The sequence below is a fragment of the Mus caroli genome, chromosome 7, assembly GCF_900094665.2.
Source record: "Mus caroli chromosome 7, CAROLI_EIJ_v1.1, whole genome shotgun sequence".
NCBI lineage: Eukaryota > Metazoa > Chordata > Mammalia > Rodentia > Muridae > Mus > Mus caroli.
This window is the reverse complement of record NC_034576.1, coordinates 54,846,642-54,853,224: the sequence shown is the minus strand read 5'-3', so window position 1 is coordinate 54,853,224 and position 6,583 is coordinate 54,846,642. Positions and strand designations below refer to the sequence as shown.

Here is a 6,583-nt window from a genome sequence, read left to right as displayed (position 1 = left end):
TATACATACACATAATTAGAGTATATACATACACATAATTAGAGTATATACATACACATAATTAGAGTATATACATACACATAATTAGAGTATATGCATACACATAATTAGAGTATATACATACACATAATTAGAGTATATACATACACATAATTAGAGTATATACATACATATAATTAGAGTATATACATACACATAATTAGAGTATATACATACATATAATTAGAGTATATACATACACATAATTAGAAGTGAGTAACTCTAATTTAATCCCAGCTGAGAGTTCTGGGTTATTTTGTTGTTGTTGTTGTTGTTGTTTTTAAATATCATATACTGCTGTGACTGGTGGGAAGGAGCACAGTAAATATCCAAGGAACATGAACAGTTTAACTGTCCAGACCAGGCATGCAAGGATAATCTACTTTTCTGGAGATGCCAAGTTTGGGCACTGAACTAAAGTCAGAAAGCATAAAATTGAATCAACAAAAATGTGGGTTCCTCGTTTGTTTACCTTTCATCCTAGTAGGAGGACATTAGAGGGCTAGGAAGATGCCTCAGGGGCAACACTTTCAGCACAAGTATGAGGACCGGAGTTTGGGCCCCAGTACCAAGGGAAATGCTAGGTGGGCCTTATAGGCAACTCTGATCCTGGGAGTCTGATACCCTGGGTCAAGCTGGCTAGCTATACAAGTTGAGGTGAGCTCTGAGTTCAAGTGAGAAATATGGCCTCAATAAACAAGGTAGAAAATCATCCAAGAAAGCACACATATGTGTACCCACACACGTGACCATGCTAATACACACTATTGACACCACACACATATTCACAAGCAAAACCAAAATCTGAAATGTAGGATATTAGAAGGATTATTAACAATACTCTGTTATGCCTGCAGACAGGAGGCTAGCCTCCGAGAGGCTCTATCCATCAGCAGACGGGAACAGACACAGATACCCACAGCCAAACATCGGACAGAGGTTGAGGACTCTTATGGAAGAATTGGGGAAAGGACTGAGGAACTCAACAGAATGCCCAACAGAGTCAACTAACCTGGGACTCTGGGAGCTCTCAGAAACTGAGACACCAACCAAAGAACATACACAGGCCGGAATGAGGACCATAACACATATGCAGCAGATGCACAACTCAGTCTCCATGGGGGTCCCTCAACAACTGGACTGGACCCTCTCTCTAAAGCTGTAGCCTGACTGTAGTATCAGTTCCCTGACAGGGCTCTCTTGTCTGGCCTCAGTGGGAGAGGATGCGCCTAATCTGGCAGGGACTTGATGGTCAGGGTAGGGAGATACCCAGGGGAGGCTCCACCCTCTCAGAGGAGAAGGGGAGTGAGGACGGGGGAGGTTTCAATAATGGAAAACCAGGGTAAGTACTTGGAGTGTTAATTAGTTAAGTAATTAAAAGCAGGTTTTTTATTATTAATAAAAAAAAACATTAGGTTTAGATATCTTTTCACCATTCAAGAACCTCAAATCTTGTGATATTCACAGATATGAATAGTAAACTTGTTATATTTTGATACATATACTAATTAAGTCAAATTTTACATTAAACTGCTATAGACTTAGCTCAAATATACCATATATATATATATACACACACACACAATATGATTCTGTTGATTCTATTGCAACCATACTATGTGAGGAAATCACCCATCAAGCAAAGTCAAAATTGCTAACATCCTAGACATGCTGGTTCTAACCTGAACCTATTAATGTTCTGAGAAAGGAATTACAGAATACAATTTCTTTATGAGCAGAGTGTCTAAGCAAACCAAAGCAGGTATGAAAAGTTCTCAGTCTATTCAGAAATATTAAATCTATAAATTGCCTATGATATCCAAACTTGCTTTCAAGTATTAAGAGCATGAAATAACTCTTTTTTTTTTTTTTTTTTTTTTAAAGATCTCAGTTAGCTTTATCATTTCATTCTAGCACTGAGCAACATGTCACTGACTGTTTGTTACAGGAAGCCAAGCAGAGGAGGTCAGTTTCAAGAAAAGGACTTGAAGAAGCCAGGGACAAAACACAATGTGGCTTTCCTCGCACAACTGGGTCCGGAGATTGAACAATGCATGAGCTGTTTGGTTGGCAAGTGTGACTCCAAGTGACTACCTTCCTGGTTTAATGATTAAGGCAGTGGGAAGTGGCTACACTGAACTGTTAGAGAGAACCGCCCTTCGTTTTTCTCTTACTTTGGAGCTGGTGTTGTTTCTTAGTTTGGAGTTGTGGAACTTCATCATGGATGACTCTGTTTAGGTTGTTCGTACAGAAGATAAGCCCCAAACTGTAGACACTTTCTGGCTTATTTAGCTCAAGGTGCCACTTTCTTCCTTTTGTGTCCCTTCCTTCTGTCTTTCTGTTCTTCTTTCCTTCTCCTTGGACAGTGTCTCTTGTAGCTCCGGCTGGTCTTGATTTAAGGCAGAGGATGACCTCGAACTTTGATCCTGGTGGCTCTCCCTCCCAAGTGCTGCCATTACAGACATGTGAAGCCACACCTGGTTATGCAGTGCAGGGGATGGAATCCAGGGTCTCATGCAGGCTAGGTAAGCCTGCTACCAACACCCCCAGTTCCTGCTTTAGGAGACAGGTCTCCTGTAGAACAGGATATGCACTTACATGGTACTACGTGCATGTGAAGATCAGAGGCTAACCTTGTGGACTTGATTCTCTCTTTACTTTACTCTTGACTTTACTGGCATTTAGGGATTGAACTCAAGTTGCCAGATTTGCATGGCAAACTCCTTTATCTGCTGGGACATTTCTTATAGACGCCAGGACCATACTGCCCACAATGGGCAAATGTTCTACAGGTTTGCCTGCAGACCCGTCCTTTTTTTTTTTTTTTTTTCCAGACAACATTTAATTGGGGCTGACTTACAGGTTCAGAGGCTCAGTCCATTACCATTGAGGGGGGAACATGGCAGTATCCAGACAGGCATGGTGCAGGAGGAGCTGAGAGTTCTATGTCTTCATCTGAAGGCTGCTAGCAGAAGACTATGAAATAACTCTTAACACAGATATGCTCACATGCATTCTTAAACCATGATCTTAGCAGATTTCATGCACTTGCTCAAACATGCTTACACAGCTGTAAAATGGTGTAAACCATTAATTTGAAAAAGTAAATAAAAATAATTCTTGGAAAATGAGAAGATGGAATTAAAGAGGAGAAGAAATCACTAAGGGCTTCCTGGTATGCTCTCATTAATTAATTCCAAGGAGAAGCTGACCAGTTCATCTATTGTCACTGTCATTGCTACTAAATTCAATATGAAATGTAGAATAGTCTCCATACACAAAGATACACACATGCACACACATAAATATTCACACAGAAAGACATATACATAGCATACACACAGACATATACAGACACAATATATACACTGACATATACATTATACATACATGTACACACATACAAACACATACAGTGACATATATATGTACACACACATACAAAACCATAAACATACACAGACACTAAACACACACACATACACAGTACACATACAAACACAGTCATGCAAACATATATGAGACAAAACACATACACACAAATATAAATATATATACAGGTACATATATGTAAACAGAAACAAACACAGACACACACAAACAGTGACACACACATATATGCACACACTCATACACAGACACATATACAAACAGAAACACATATTGGCACACAGAGACACATACATTCGTACACTTAGACACTTAGACACAGACATGCACACACACAGACTCATTTTTACAAATATACAAACACATGCTCACACACAGGACATACAGAGAGACATAACAAACACAGAATAGACATAATGCGGTAGTACAATTACTACTCATGGACATAATATATAATATATGATATATATATATAACTCATGTTTTAGTAAATTATCCTTTAATATAGACTTAGATTGAATAATAACAAAGTGTTGTACAATCTTAAGCAATGTCTTTCCTTCTCATCCCTCTTTCCCTCCCTGTTCCCTTCCTCTCTCTGGGATCAGGCCTCATGTAGGTCATGCTGGCCTTGAACTCTGTACACATGAATGCTTACCCTCCTGCCTCCATTTAACAAGTGCCGGGATGGCAGATGTGCACTTGCGTGCCCCAGTCACGCGAAATCTATCAGTTTATACTATGGGGAGTTTATACTACTGGATTAAAAGTCAGTTGGACAAAAACATATTTATAAATAGTAACAGCCGTTGTGATAATAACCATTTTGATTTTCAGCTTTTGAAAATGGTGTATTATTCACACAGCAAAGTATATGCTATTTTGACTTCAGAAGCCATTGGGAAATATATAAATTCTGTCAAAGACATAAAAGAAAACTCAGCCAAAAGCTACTGTGCTAAATGGACTCAGATTAATTTGGGCATTTGAGCACCAGAAAGGAAACAATGCTACATTTTAATCGTCTCTTTAAAAATCAGAGTTATATTTGTAGACTAAAATAAATTTGTCACAGCCACAGTAAAATTTTACATCATATTTAACTAAAAAGTCTAGAATTAAGAAAATGCAGATTTTATAAAGTCTCAGTGCAGTTCTTGTGAACTTGCAAGAATTTTTAATTTTTTTTATTTTCGATATAGTTTTATTATAGAAACAGCTTTAGAGAAAACAGTTGTGAAGCTCTTGGTCTCCGCAGCCCCCGCAGTGTCTGAGCACTATCCTGAAGACCAGAGTGAATGGCTATAGATGTGGTCACAGAGGCTGTTATGCTAAATATGGATATTTACAAAGCACTAATTTTCTCCTACTTAAGTGAAAATATTCACTTAGGGTCTGTTAAGCCTCATTCATGTAGGGAAGGGATGTAGATGGAGTGACATGCACAGGTTTATGAAAACATACTTTAAAGTGATAATGGCCACAATAATAGTAACCACTTTGATTTTCAACTTTTGAAATATGCACTGTTCACACAGCAAAGTATACACTACTTATCCAGAGCTCTTAATTACTGTTATAAGTAATTAGTACTAATTCGAAATTAGAGATAAAAACTAAGCATCAGACACAGCCAATTAACAGCTAGCACAAGCCTATCTGCACCTCACCGTGCATAATTACAACTGAGTGGATCTTTGCTTCTGGCTTGGAAAGACATCTTCAAAACAAACAGAACAACAGAACTATACAGTATTCCCAGCAAGGTCGTTTTCCTCTATGTCATCCTGACCTTGGACTTTGGACTTTCTGTTCCTAACAACAATAAAAATACATGTTAGCGACATCTGCAAATAGAGCCTAGTGATAATGCCATTTTTCTTTTTTCTAATTGCTTTGAAGTTTCTGTACAAACTGGCCTTCTTTCAGGTCAGTACTTCTCTTTGCTAAACTAAATGAAGGTCTGTCCCATTACAGTGAGATGACGGTGTAAGAACAAGGCTAGTAAGCATTATATGAAGCACTTGCCACACTGCAGCAAGGGCATCAAGAACTAGACTTGGAAGGGTGTGTGCTCCATCCTTGGCAGCTGCTTTCCAGCCAGAGGAACTGTACAAATCATTCCAATCCTTCCAAAGGATCTTCACCCTTCCAATAGAGGGACAAAATGTAAAAAGAAACTGCATGAGCATGCAGCACAGAACATGGATCTCCTGGGTTGCTTTTGAGAAATGTGTTCAGGAAGCATCGCATAGGGAAGCAGGCTGCAGGTCAGGCAGGGATCCCAGTCTATTTCTTAACAAGAGCCACATGCTACTCGTGGTAACAGAGTATGGAAGGCACTATGTTAACTGACAGCATCACAGAACTGCTTTGAAGAAAAACAACTGAGCCTCAGAGTTGGTGGAGTATGCAATAATGTGAACATTGTCATAAAATTTAAAAATGCCATAGTGAAATCTATTGATATGCATAATCAACATATACTAATACAAATTTAAAAGAAAGCCCTAAACAATAAAGATATATTTACATATGTACAAAAATAAAATATCTGAAAACTAAGTGGCTGAAGATAAGCACACACATGCCCGGCACCTCTCCTACCACAGGTTCAGGAAGCATTTATAATCTGTGTGTGTGTCTTCCCCTTTTAAGCTGTCTTCAATATCTTTTGAACCTTCTTTTTTTTCTTCTTTCCCTTATATATTAAAATTAGAAAAACTATCATCTATCTTGTTTACTCAAAATTACTGAGTATGATATTTTCATATAATCAACTGGTGACAGCTAAAAAGATTAGAATAAGACCCAAAAAGAAATTGAGCAATTAAAAAGTACAATAATTTGCCTAAAGTTATGTAGATCAATGATACTACTTACTAAAACACACAAAAATAACATTGCAGATACAATTCACTACACTATATCACATTACACCAGTGTTCTGACAACTACTTTGGAAACAAGATAGATCCAGTGAACCTTTGTGCTTGATTTATTTCACTGCCAGTGACACAGTTACATCTGTACTGGTTTCTTTTTTGTTGTTGTCCGGTTTTGTTTTGTTTTTTTGGTTTTTGGTTGTTGTTTTGTTTGTTCGTTTTTTTGGTTTTTTTTTTTTTTTTTTTTGGCTTTTCAAGACAGGGTTTTT

At 37.9% G+C, this 6,583-nt stretch overlaps 1 protein-coding gene across 11 annotated transcripts in view; it reads right to left on the bottom strand.

The window, feature by feature from the left end:
• The window catches only part of Gas2 (growth arrest specific 2), a 127,719-nt gene that overhangs the window by 85,853 nt on the left and 35,283 nt on the right, over positions 1-6,583 (bottom strand). The gene's annotated exons all lie outside the window — the stretch shown is intronic.